Source organism: Gorilla gorilla, chromosome 11, assembly GCF_029281585.2.
Source record: "Gorilla gorilla gorilla isolate KB3781 chromosome 11, NHGRI_mGorGor1-v2.1_pri, whole genome shotgun sequence".
Classification (NCBI taxonomy): domain Eukaryota; kingdom Metazoa; phylum Chordata; class Mammalia; order Primates; family Hominidae; genus Gorilla; species Gorilla gorilla.
In genome coordinates, this window is record NC_073235.2 from 97,923,407 (window position 1) to 97,935,621 (window position 12,215).

At 39.2% G+C, this 12,215-nt stretch overlaps 1 long non-coding RNA gene across 1 annotated transcript; it reads left to right on the forward strand.

Moving 5' to 3' along the window:
- The first annotated feature begins 230 nt into the window (after positions 1-230).
- Positions 231-7,536, forward strand: LOC134756667 (uncharacterized). The gene is made up of 2 exons (XR_010129656.1): positions 231-510; positions 5,290-7,536. It is a non-coding gene; the product is annotated as an uncharacterized lncRNA (long non-coding RNA).
- Positions 7,537-12,215: the final 4,679 nt, after the last annotated feature.

Genomic DNA, 12,215 nt, shown 5'->3' on the forward strand with positions numbered 1-12,215 from the left:
GGTATTTCCTGTAAAAGAACTCTCCGATTCTAATCTTTAAAAAAAAAAATTCTGAAGCCTATTTCATTCTCTGAAAACTCTAAATTAATGTTTAGGATATGTCTATCATTTTTAAAAAGAAAATGCCCTTCAGGCAAAAGAAAACTCCACGTCCTCATCTGTGGGCTGGCCTTCTTAAAGGCACAATGCATTCCTAACTTCTAACCTTGGAAGGGCACTTTTTTTTTTTCCTATTGTAAGAGCTCTCTGAAGTCTTGTTTGCAGAACTGTCTGCAAGGCTGCTTGTCACCTTTGAATATACTCCATCAACATGCTGCCACTTCATCTTGTTTAGGCTCTTCGACTGCTTTATAGAAGGACACTGATGTCCACATCTGTCTCCTTGAGACAGGCAAAGAAACAAATCCTTTATCCTGTCTCAAAAAGAGCTGACAAGCTTTTAGTAGTGTTTATCTTCACTGAAGGGTGATAACCTTGAAAATGAAAGTGAAAAGAGACTGATACAATTAGGTATGTAGTCTTCTCCATACTGTATTACAATTGGTTTTCTTTTATAGTTTAACATAGTATAACATTCTTTTATAGTTTTATATAAGTCGAAGTTTTCTGTTGTCCACACTGGTTTTTCTAAAACTAAATTTAAAGTTACAGTTTATTTACAAAATATCAGTGCATCATGTTGTGACTATTTTGCAAAAATGTAATTTTCCTCTTAAGCCAGAAGGGGTTAAAAATATTATTTCTTTGAAATGTTTTATCCTACCATTCTTCCCATATTATCTATGCCATTTTTTTCTCTCCCTTGACATTTCTTGACTCCATGTTATGTCATATTCAGAGAGATTTTTCTAAAATAAATTTCCCAGATTACAGGCAAATCTTAGAATTCTAATTATTTACATCTTATAGACTCAAGGACAGTAAAGGGTAGATTTGACATTTCATTAATAACTTGTGTATTCGAATTTCCATTTGTGTTAAATTGTGCCCACTCCCGAGGTTCCAACAAATATAGATATGCCTGGCAAGCTAGTAGCTTGGTTATCCACAGGTCATTTTGTGTGAACAACCATGAGTCCCTTAGAAAAGAATTCATCCTGCTGTGAGTTGGCTGAAAGCAAAAAATACAAAAAAGAAAAGAAAAGAAGAAAGGAAAATAGCTCACCCTATCAGAACAAGAAGTCAGACACAAAGATTTGGCCACTAGAGGAGAGTGGTGTCTCTGAGTCCAATGTCAAGTCTGCTTTGTCCCCATGCCAGCTCCACAAGTTTTCATGTCTAAGTCACAGGGGGGAAAGAGTCCGCGAGCAAAAAATCTAAGTGTAACTCAAAATAGAAGAGAGACATTCTTTCCCACTATGTGGCAGAGCAAGGCGTATCTGTGGTCTCTTGTGGGTGTCTGATTCAGCTACAAGAGATCACAGTGGTTCCTAACAAATGACTGGCAACAGGTTGCTGAAAGGGGCAGCAGTCAGCAGGTAAACTTGTACTCAGCATTCGCAAACCCCTCCCTGGCGACTTATCGACACACAGAAGGGTCACTCTCATGGGACTGAAATCCTGTAAAGGAAGAGGAAGCATCCTCTAAGGCACCACTGCTACTCTCCTCTCTCTGCTACAGCTACCTTTCCATTCTCCCATGCATCTCCCCATGGGTGTGCTTAGCCAACAAATCCAGGATCTGTGGCAATACTGAATCATCAAGTCCCAGGGGATAATAGCCAGAAAGGGCCTTGGAGGCCAGATTGACACTGCCCTATCCCATCTCTCTGGAGCTAGTTGGTGCTGGCAAGGCTCTGAGTAGCAACAGAGTCTGTGAGTCAGCGCCCGCCCACAGCTGAAGGTTGTTGCTTGTTCTCAGTGGGAGCTGAGTGTGGACAAAATATCCCTGTGGGCTTAATCTGGCCTGCAGGCTGTATTTAGCCACCCCTGCTCTGGTCCTAAATTACTTCGCAGTGATACAAGAATGTCTAAAAGTTACACTGTAAGGTTTTGGCTTAGAACTTGATATTACCTCAAGTGTGTTATCCTAATAAAATACAGGCCATCTCATGCTTTTTATTCCATTTATACAGAGCCAATGATCTTATGCATGGAGGTCTTTCTTTGGCCTTGATTGTTTTTTATCTTTCCATCTTCCCACCTCCACAAAATCTTTATTAAGTCTTGAAGATATGCCAGGGAGTAGCTCTGAACAATGTAAATTATAACTTTCCCTAAAATGGCACAAGCTAAAACATAAAGATATTAAGACTCCATAACAAGGTTTTAAGATGCTTAGAACTGTACCACTGGGCTGGGCATAGAGTAACACATCAGTAGGTAATTTTTTAGTTGAATTTTGATGAATAAAATGGAATGAAGTATCTGTTTGTTTGTTTGTTTGTTTGCTAAGAGCAAGGCAGTGTCATATACTCAGAGAAGGAACCTGGAAGAAGCTTCTTTGAAGAAGTCATAGGTTCACATTCTACTTCCCTTACAAAGCGTATAACCTTGGGAAAAAACATAAAATGGAGATAATAAATTATATCTCTGCAGAATGTTATAATGATAAATTAGGTAAGTATGTAAATCATCTGATATAATGTCTGCTTCAATTGGAATTGACCATCTTTTTTTAAAGTCATAAAGATTATCCTTATGGCTATATGCAATGAGGATTAAAAGGTCAGTGTCTGTCACTTCTCTAAGCAAATGTTGGGCAGATCAGATAAGGGATACATACTGTCAGGAGGTCTCTCCTGTTTAGAAAATGAATGTCAGTTATAATTTGAAAATGGAAGTTCTTGAAGGCATCTAAGCACTGGATGCTATGAAGAACTCCCAGAAATAATATCAATTTTCCACTTTCCTATCACAGAAAGCTCTAGGCAGTCCCTAGTTTAAACATGGCATATACCATTTGGCCTGGAACATCTGGGAGGTGAGACTAGCCCCATGTTCCAGGGTCAGATTTGGCCCACTGGACAAGTCACGACCTCTGTTCATCTGAGGCAATTCATTGTGGAGACCGCACTAGACCGACTCAGGGGTCTATAACCATGAAATCTAGAATTGGTTCCATTCCCTTCCTAGCTGTATGGCCTGGGTAAGTTACTTAAGCTCCTTGAACCTCAGTTTCCTCATTTATGCAATGAGAACAATATCTGTTCTTCCTGCACGATTAAGTTACTGATGGTTATTGTCATTTGCTCTACCCTAGCTCCACCTATATTGCTCGGGCTTAATGAGTGTTTCCTCAGCCTTGTGTCAGGTCTCGACTTGTATTACCTCATGTAGTTCTCATATCAACTTAATGAAGTAACTGTGATTCCCATTTTACAGATGAGAAAACTGAAACACTGAGGGGTTAATTAACTTACATACTTGGTTAGTGGCAGAGCAGGAATCTGACTTCAAAGCCCATGTGCCTAGCCATTATGCTAAGCTGTCTCTTAGAAACAGGTAGGTTTTGAGTGCCCAGCACTCATTTAACATGTATGTATTTAGTGCAAAGTTCTCGCCCTTGAGGACCTCATATCCAAAGTCATAGTGTAGAGATGTGCAGGGTCAAATTGATCTTTGCATCCACCCCGGAAGATCTGAAAGAACCCCGGGTCTTCAGCAAGTGGAGTAATTTCCTCTGTTAGGATGTAAGACCAAAAGAGACACACCCACAACCAGAGTCACCCACACTCCGATGGGGCTAGCGATAGTCAGTCTGGCCATGTGGTACCACTTCCTCTCTGGTCTGTAAGCACTTTCTCTTCTATTTCTACTAACAAGGCATTTAAAGAAACAATTGTGTTCTTTAGTCAGAAGAAAAATTGCATTTTGTTTAGTCTGAAATAAATAAATTTAAAGCTACACTGCAGAAATAAAACCTTTAAAAATCACATAAATGATCATATATTTTTACTGGGTTTTCTTACTAATATGCATAGCACTACAGTACTTAATTGTTTCCACAGTCAGAGCCTAGAATTTTAAAACTCCAAGATAGTTGTCTAATGCCATTTTACATAAAAAGATTAGACTGAAACCTTCGTCTCATTTCCAGTCCTGCACTCTTTCCACTGAAAGACTGTCCTTCTTTAACTATGCTAGTTTTAATTCCCTGCCTGAAGAATTGTGTCCTTCTTTCTTCCCTTCTGCCAAATTCCTATTGATTGGCTGGTGATGAGTTAGTAAATGCTTGATGAGAATGCCATTTAGGCCTTCAGTGTCAAGATCAAGGAGGGCTTATAAAGAGATGCTTTCATCTTTTCCTAAAGTCAGTGCCTTAGGTAATCACTTCATGTCCAGAGGCAAAGAGTCCCCCAGATGAGGTGCCATGACTCGGGGAACTCTGGCCTCAGCTTTGTCAGCTCATTAAGAATACTGTCTACCACAAAGTGACTTTTGAACACACTAAGTAGCAAGAATCAAATGGTTTCTGCAGCGACAGGGTCAGCTGGATCAGAGCCTCAGCCTTGAAATAAATCAGATATTGAAGAAGTAAACAACAAAAGAAGCTGAAGACAGACTGGATACAGACATGGTGCTTTTATCTGTTAGCCAGCAAGCCACCAACTTTCTCTTTTGCAGAGACATGGTGTTTCTATAGTGCCATCTTATACGGTGGGTTACATGCCCATCTTGCTTGCTTGCTTGTCAGCTCTTGGAGAGCAACGACCCTATCATGCATATTTTTATTCCTTAGTTTGCAACACATTCTCTTTTATATAACAGGTGTTTGATGTATGAAGAAATAAAAAAGAAAGGAAGGAAAACTCTATGTCCTGTATCCTGAAGAAATTTATAATAAGGCTTATTGCTTTTCTCCCAGACTGTATAAAATTCAATGATAGAAAACATGCAGAATTATCTTGTAGAAGAAATAGAGAAAATGGAGAACAAGAGAGGCTATTAAAGACAGGAATTAATTTATGGCAGGGTAGAGAGGCTCATGCCTGTAATCCCAACATTTCGGGGAGCCAAGGTGGGTGAACTGTTTGTGCTGAGCCTGAGCACATGGCAAAACCCCATCTCTACAAAAAATACAAAAATTAGCCAGGCGTGGTGGCGCATGCCTGTAATCCCAGCTACTTGGAAGACTGAGGTGAAAGGATCGCGTGGGCCTGGGAGGTTGAGGCTGCAGTGAGCTGTGATGATAAATACAGAAATAAATAAAAAGAAGAAAGGAATTAACTTTTGTTTAGGGAATACTATGCCAAACACTGTAGCAGGCAATTTGTATATACCATCTTATCTAATCTTACCATAACACCATGAGTCAGATATTCATATTTTTCATTTTTATATCTATAGATAAAGAAACCAGGACTCAAAGATGAAGTAACTTGTTCAAAGTCGGGCAGCTACTAAGTGACAGAGCTGAAATTCAAGCCACCAACTACAAGGTTCATATTCTCTTCACTTCATCAGGCTGTTTACTGTAGGCAAAAATACTATTTTACAGCCATAATTAAACAACTTTCTAGCAAACGGCATTTCTATCATTCTAGCACCACTAGCATTATCGCCTCTTCTCCCATTGACATATTTTTTTAAGGCGCTAATCTGGAATTTCTTCTTCCAGTACAGATGGACTCAGGGGGTGCAAACTCCCCTGGGTGAAACAACAAAAAGAAAAACAGATATAATATATTAAACAACAGCTCTCAAGATACTAGCATCAGGCAACAAACCAAAGTGATCCCTGTGAGATAGTAAACAAATGAGGTGAACCCTATGACAGGTGCAACTTACTGCTTTGCAGAGTTTCCAGGCCATGACACTAAGAGGAGATATCCAAGCAGAGCCCAGTGAATGACCCAGATTGAGGAGACAGAGCTGAAAGTCCAAGAAGACCCAAGGCAGCTGGAATTTGCAAGACAGAGTACCAGAGAAAAGAGGGCTGAGCAGAGAGAGAATTCCAGAGATTTGTAAAGGGTCTCCCTTAAGTACTCCCTTAAGTATTTAACAGAGTATTAATCATTGTAGGCATTTGAGGCAGTTACCTGTGGCCAGGAAAAAAAACATCCAAGAGGATTAAAGGAAACAGTGTTTTAGCACTCACACAAGGCCAGAAATAGCCTATTTTCCCATCCAGATTGACTTAACTTCGTAATTTGTGGGGCTTTGGGTAAAAAAGTCTACTCATTAGTTAGTCTTACCTCAGTAGTAGGGAATAAGTAGATGTAGACTAAACACTATACTGGTACCACCAAAAAAGCTTTAAAAACAGACTTAAAAGAAGTAAATGCTTTTCAAGTAATTTAACTGCATCCTAGAACAAAAGGCATGCAATTGGAGTCTCTGAAAAGAGGGTGTGAGAAAAAATATTACAGGAAATAATGACTAAAATTGTTTCAAATTTGATGAAAGGATAGACACAAGAAACTCAACAAAACTCAAAGCGTACAAGAAACACGAAGAAGCCAGGTGCAGTGACTCACACTTGTAGTCCCAGCTGCTTGGGAGGCTGAGGCAGGAGGATCTCTTGAGCCCAGTAGGTTTAATCTGCAGTGAGCTGTGAACGCACCACTGTACTCCAGCCTGGGAGACAGAGCAAGACCCTATCAAAAAAAAAAGGAAGATACATGAAGAAAACTACACTAAGGCATACAATAATCAAACTGCTCAAAATCAGTGATAAAGTGAAAATCTTAAATGCAACCAGAAGGAAAAAAACATATTATATACAGAGAAACAACGATAAGGATGACATTAGATTTAACTTCAGTAATAATGCAATCCAGAAAACAGTGGAACAACATTTTTAAAGTGCTGAAAGAAAAAAGCTAGAATTCTACTCTCAGTAAAAATGTCTCTATAAGAATTTTTTTCCTTTCTTTTTTCCTTGAGATGAAGTCTCACTCTGTTGCCCAGGCTGTTCTTGAACTCCTAAGCTCAAAAAACTCTCTGACTTGGACTCCTAAAGTGCTGGGTGGGATTACAGGCGTGAACCTGCCTGGCCAGGACATTTTTGGACATACGAAGCTGAAAGAGTTCATCACCAGCAAATCCATACTACAAAAAATGTTAAAGAAATTCTTCAGGCAGAAGAAAAATACCCTATATGAAAATTTTAATCTGCACAAATAAATGAAGAGAACCAAAAATGGTAATACATGGCATGATTGTTAATTTTATGTGCCAACTTACTGGCCATGAGGTGCCCAGATTAAACATTATTCCTGGATGTGTTTGTGAGGGTGTTTCTGAATGAGATTACATTTGAATCAGCGGACTCAGTAAAGTAGATTGCCCTCCCAGTGTGGATGGGCCTCATCCAATCTGTTAGGAGCCTAAATGGAATAAAGTGTGGCAGAAAGGAAAATTCACCCCTTTTGCTTCCTGCCTGTCTGGTTGAACTGAGACATCTCATCCCATCTTCCCTAGCACTCAGATTGGGATTTACAACACCAGGTCCCTTGGTTCTCAGGCCTTTGGACTTGGACTGAATTACACCACTGCTTTCTGCAGTCTCCAACTCGTGGATGGCAGATTGTGGGACTTCTTAGCCTCCATAATCATCAGAGCCAATTTCTCATAATAAACATATTTACTATACCCTACTGGCTCTGTTTCTTTGGAGAACTCTGACCAATACACATGAGTAAATACATAAAGTATTTTTTCTTATTTACATCTATTAAAAGATAGTTGACTATTTACCCAACAGTAGTAACAATGTGTTTTGGGGTTTATAATATATGTAAAGGTGAAATGCATAATACTAACAGCATAAATGCAGGCAAGGGAGAAAAGGAAGTCTACTGTTATAAATTTATTGTGCTATACATGAAGTCCTATAATATCACTTGAAGTTAAACTGTAATAATCTAAAGAAGTATAAGCCTGGCCAGACACAGTGGCTCAAGCCTGTAATCCCAGCATTTTGGGAGGCCAAGGAGGGGATGATCGCTTAAGTCCAGAAGTTCAAGACCAGTCTGGGCAACATGGTGAGATCCCATCTCTACAATAAGTAAAAAGTTTACCAGGTGTGGTGGTGCATGTCTGTAGTCCCAGCTGCTGGGGAGGCTGAGGTGGGAGAATTCCCTGACCCCAGAAGTTTAAAGCTGTAGTGAGTCATAATCATACCATTCCACTCCAGCCTGAGCAACAGAGTGAGACCCTGCCTCAATTAAAAAAAAAAAAGAGAGAGAGAGAAGTATACGCCCTACAAAGCTATAAAAAACAATAAAATAACAAAACAAGTTATAGGGAATTCATCAGCCAAAAAAAAAAAGATAAAATGGTATCATACTTGCACACCAATGTTTATAATAGTTCTATTCACAATACCCAAAAGGTGGAAACAACCCAAATGTCCATCAACAGAAGAATGGATAAACCAAATATGGTATATATATACAATGGAATATTATTCAGCCTTAAAAAGGACTGGAATTCTGATACATGCTATAACATGAATGAACTTTGTCAACACTATCCTAAGTAAAATAAGCCAGACAGAAAAGGACAAATATTTTATGATTCCACTTTTACGACATACATAAAATAGACAAAATTATAGAGATGGAAAGTAGAATACAAGTATACCAGGGCTTGGGAGGAGAAGGGCATGGAGATTTATTATTTAATGGATACAGAGTTTTTATTAGGGATGATGAAAAAGTTCTGGAAATTGATAGTAATAATAGTTACACAACATTGTCAATATACTTAATGCCACTAATTGCATATTTAAGAGTGGCTAAGATGGTAAAGTTTATGTTATGTATATTTTACTACAATAAAAAAATTTTAAAGCTATCACAAAAGATTTAATTAAAAGGCATTCATTTACGTCCTATGGATTTTGCCTTACTTACGGTTTCAACTCTCCTTCATTATGCTTTTAAACTGTTTATCTTTCAATTTATAGAAATGATTTTTTCCTTCTAACATCACATTCTGTGATGATGCTTATTTATCTATATTACAGCAAGGGTCACTGTGCTCCTTCCATCATTCAACTCCCATGCAAACTCAGCCAAGGCCAGGAGTGGTATTCCTAGATTACAAAACTTAGAGCTCAGTCCTTTTAAACCAGGTGCCCATGCTCTCCCAACAAGGTCTCCATTTTTCAAGAGCACTGAATTGTTACCTGAAGACCCAGAATAACAGTCCACCAGGAACCAGGCAGATATTACTTTACCATCTTCCAAATAAGGTGTTTTTTTTTTTTTTTTTTTTTTTTTTGGAGACACAGTCTCACTGTCTCCTAGGCTGGAGTACAGGGCTGTGATCTCTGCTCACTGCAACCTCTGCCTCCCAAGTTCAAGTGATTCTCCTGCCTCAGCTTCCCGAGTAGCTGGGATTACAGGCACGTGCCACCACACCCAGCTAACTTTTGTATTTTTAGTAGAGAGGTGGTTTCTCCATGTTGGCCAAGCTGGTCTCGAACTCCTGACCTCAAGTGATCCACCCGTCTCAGCCTCCCAAAGTACTAGAATTACAGGCATGAGCCACCATGCTTGGCCCAAATAAGGTGTTTCTGATTACATCTCCTTATCCACAACGTTGCCACCTGCCCTCTACATCTGTACCCAAGTGTGGCTAACCTTAGTGTTTCCAGTGAACCTGTTACCCACATTGCTCAGGGAGCTATCTTCAGTGATTCAGAGGTCAGTTACTTCCTTAAGAGAGACCAAAGTAATTTTCTGCCACTCTCTTGCTAGAGAAAAGAGAGGAAAACACTCACAGTCACTCATGCTCTAGGTCTACTTTGGAGAAGCGTAGCCTTCTATATTTGAAAATTATTTTCGGTCTTCCTTAATCATGAAAGGAAGAGGTATACAAACCCTTATTTTTCTACAACTGGCTATAATGCCTTAAGACTAAAAAATTTCTTTTAATTTTAAAAATAAAAACTGTCAGTGTTTCAAAAGCAGAAAGTACATCTGTAAAAATAAAAGAAAAAAAGACTGTTAGTGTTTCTGTTGGGGTGGTTGATTAGATCCATGGTTCATACCCATGCTGATCTCCGTATCAAATGGTGGCTCCTCCACACCCCACCCTTCCCTTCCCATCACACTTTCTCATTTTTTGTAATGTAGACAGGCTGAGAATTTTCCAAATCCTTAAGCTCTGCCTCCTTTTTGCTTAACAATTTTATCTTCTCTTTATTTCTCTCTTCTTGCTAGCTGCTCCTTCAACATTCACTTGCAAGTTCTACCTTCCACAAAACGCTAGAACATGAACACAATTCAGCCAAGTTATTTGCCAATTTATAACATGGATAGTCTTTTCTCCATTGTACAATAACATGTTTCCCCATTCTGAGACCGTATAATTGCCCTTAATGTCCATATTTCCACCAACACTCTGTACATGATTGTTTGTTGTCTAATAAGATGAAAACTTTCTCTACAGCACTCCTCTTTTTTTGAGCTCTCACCAGATCACCTTTAAAATCTCTTCATAGCAATATTGGCTTTATCCAGCATGCACCTCAAAACTTTTCCAGCCTCCACCCATTACCCAACTTCAAAGCCACTTCCACATTTCTAGGTAATTGTTACATCAGCACCTTACTCCCACTACCAATTTCTGTCTTAGTTCAGGCTGCTATAACAGCATTGATGGGGTGGTTTGAACAACAAACATTTACTTCTAGCAGTTCTGCAAGCTTGGAAGTTAAAGATCAAGGCACCAGCAGATTCAGTGTTTGTTGAGAGCTCTCTTTCTGGTTTGCCGAAGATGGTATTCTTGTTGTATCTTTACCTGGCCAAGAAAGAAATCATGTCCCTCATGTTTCTTCTTTTAAGGGCACTAATCCCATTCATGAGGGCTCTACTCTTAGAACCTAATTCCCTCCCAAAGGCTCCACCTCCCAATACCATCACATTAGGGGTTAGGATTCTGATGTATGGATTTGGGGGGGACTCAAACAGTCCATTATGCTTATGCTTTTCATCTGAAATAGTGCACTGGTTACCAAAACCAAATCAAAATTATTAATAATAAGAACAATAATAAAAGTAGCAGCTACAGTAATAGCCAACCAAAAACTGAATGTTTACTTTGTACTTTACAAAACACTTTACATATATTATTCCATTTATTCCTCATCATAATTCTACAAGTAAAAAACTATTATTAACATTGAGTATACATAGACACAAAGAAGAGAAGAATAGACACCAGGGCCTACTTGAGGGTGGATGGTGGGAGAAAGGTAAGGTTTGAGAAACTACCCACTGGGGCCGGCGCAGTGGCTCACACCTATAATCCCAGCACTTTCGGAGGCCGAGGCAGATGGATTACCTGAGGTCAGGAGTTTGACACCAGCCTGGCCAACATGGTGAAACCCTGGCTCTACCAAAAATACAAAAATTAGCAGGGCATGGTGGTGGGCGCCTATAATCCCAGCTACGCGGGAAGCTGAGGCAGTAGAATCACTTGAACCTGGGAGGCGAAGGTTGCAGTGAGCCAAGATTGCGCCATTGCACTCCAGCCTGGGCAACAAAAGAGAAACTGTGTCTGAATAAAAAAAAAGGGGGGGGGGGAATGGGAGGGGAGGAGGAGGGGAGGGGAGAAAAAAAACTATCCATTGGGTACTATGCTGATTACCTAGGTGACAAAATTATCAGTACACCAAATGCCCATGAAATGTAACAAACCTGCACATGAACTCCTGAACCTAAAATAAAAGTTGGAAAGAAAAAGAAACTATTATTATGCCTATTTTCCATGGAAAGCTATTTAACTAGAAAAATTCAACTCAGCAGCTAATTAATAGATGCCATACCAGAAACAATAAAGTGGCAGGTGATTACCCTCCTACTGTTACTACAGCAGATAGGCCAAATCAATTTATTTCAACAAATGTTTATAAAGTTCCTAGCACGTACCAGTACACTACACTATGCACTGGGGATACAAAGAAAGGGTTAGTCATGGGCCCTGCCAAGGAGCTCGTAATCTGGTGACGAGTATTTTAAAGACAAAAAACAAGAGGCAATAAGATTCCTTAAGTGTACTACAGGAGTATGGGATATACAGAGAAGGAAGTGAATCATATGTAAACTTTTTTATCTCAAAAAACAACACTAAGTTACACATTAACTGGAAGAACAGCAGCAGCAATAAGAGTGTAAGCAAAAAAATGAGTGTGAGGGAAAGTACATAAAACAGAGTCTTGGTGTTTTTATATCTTTTCATATTTTTATATAGGTTTCTGGATTTGATTTGAAGCATACAAATGGTGATAACAAGCAAGTAGAGAGATACACTATTTCATT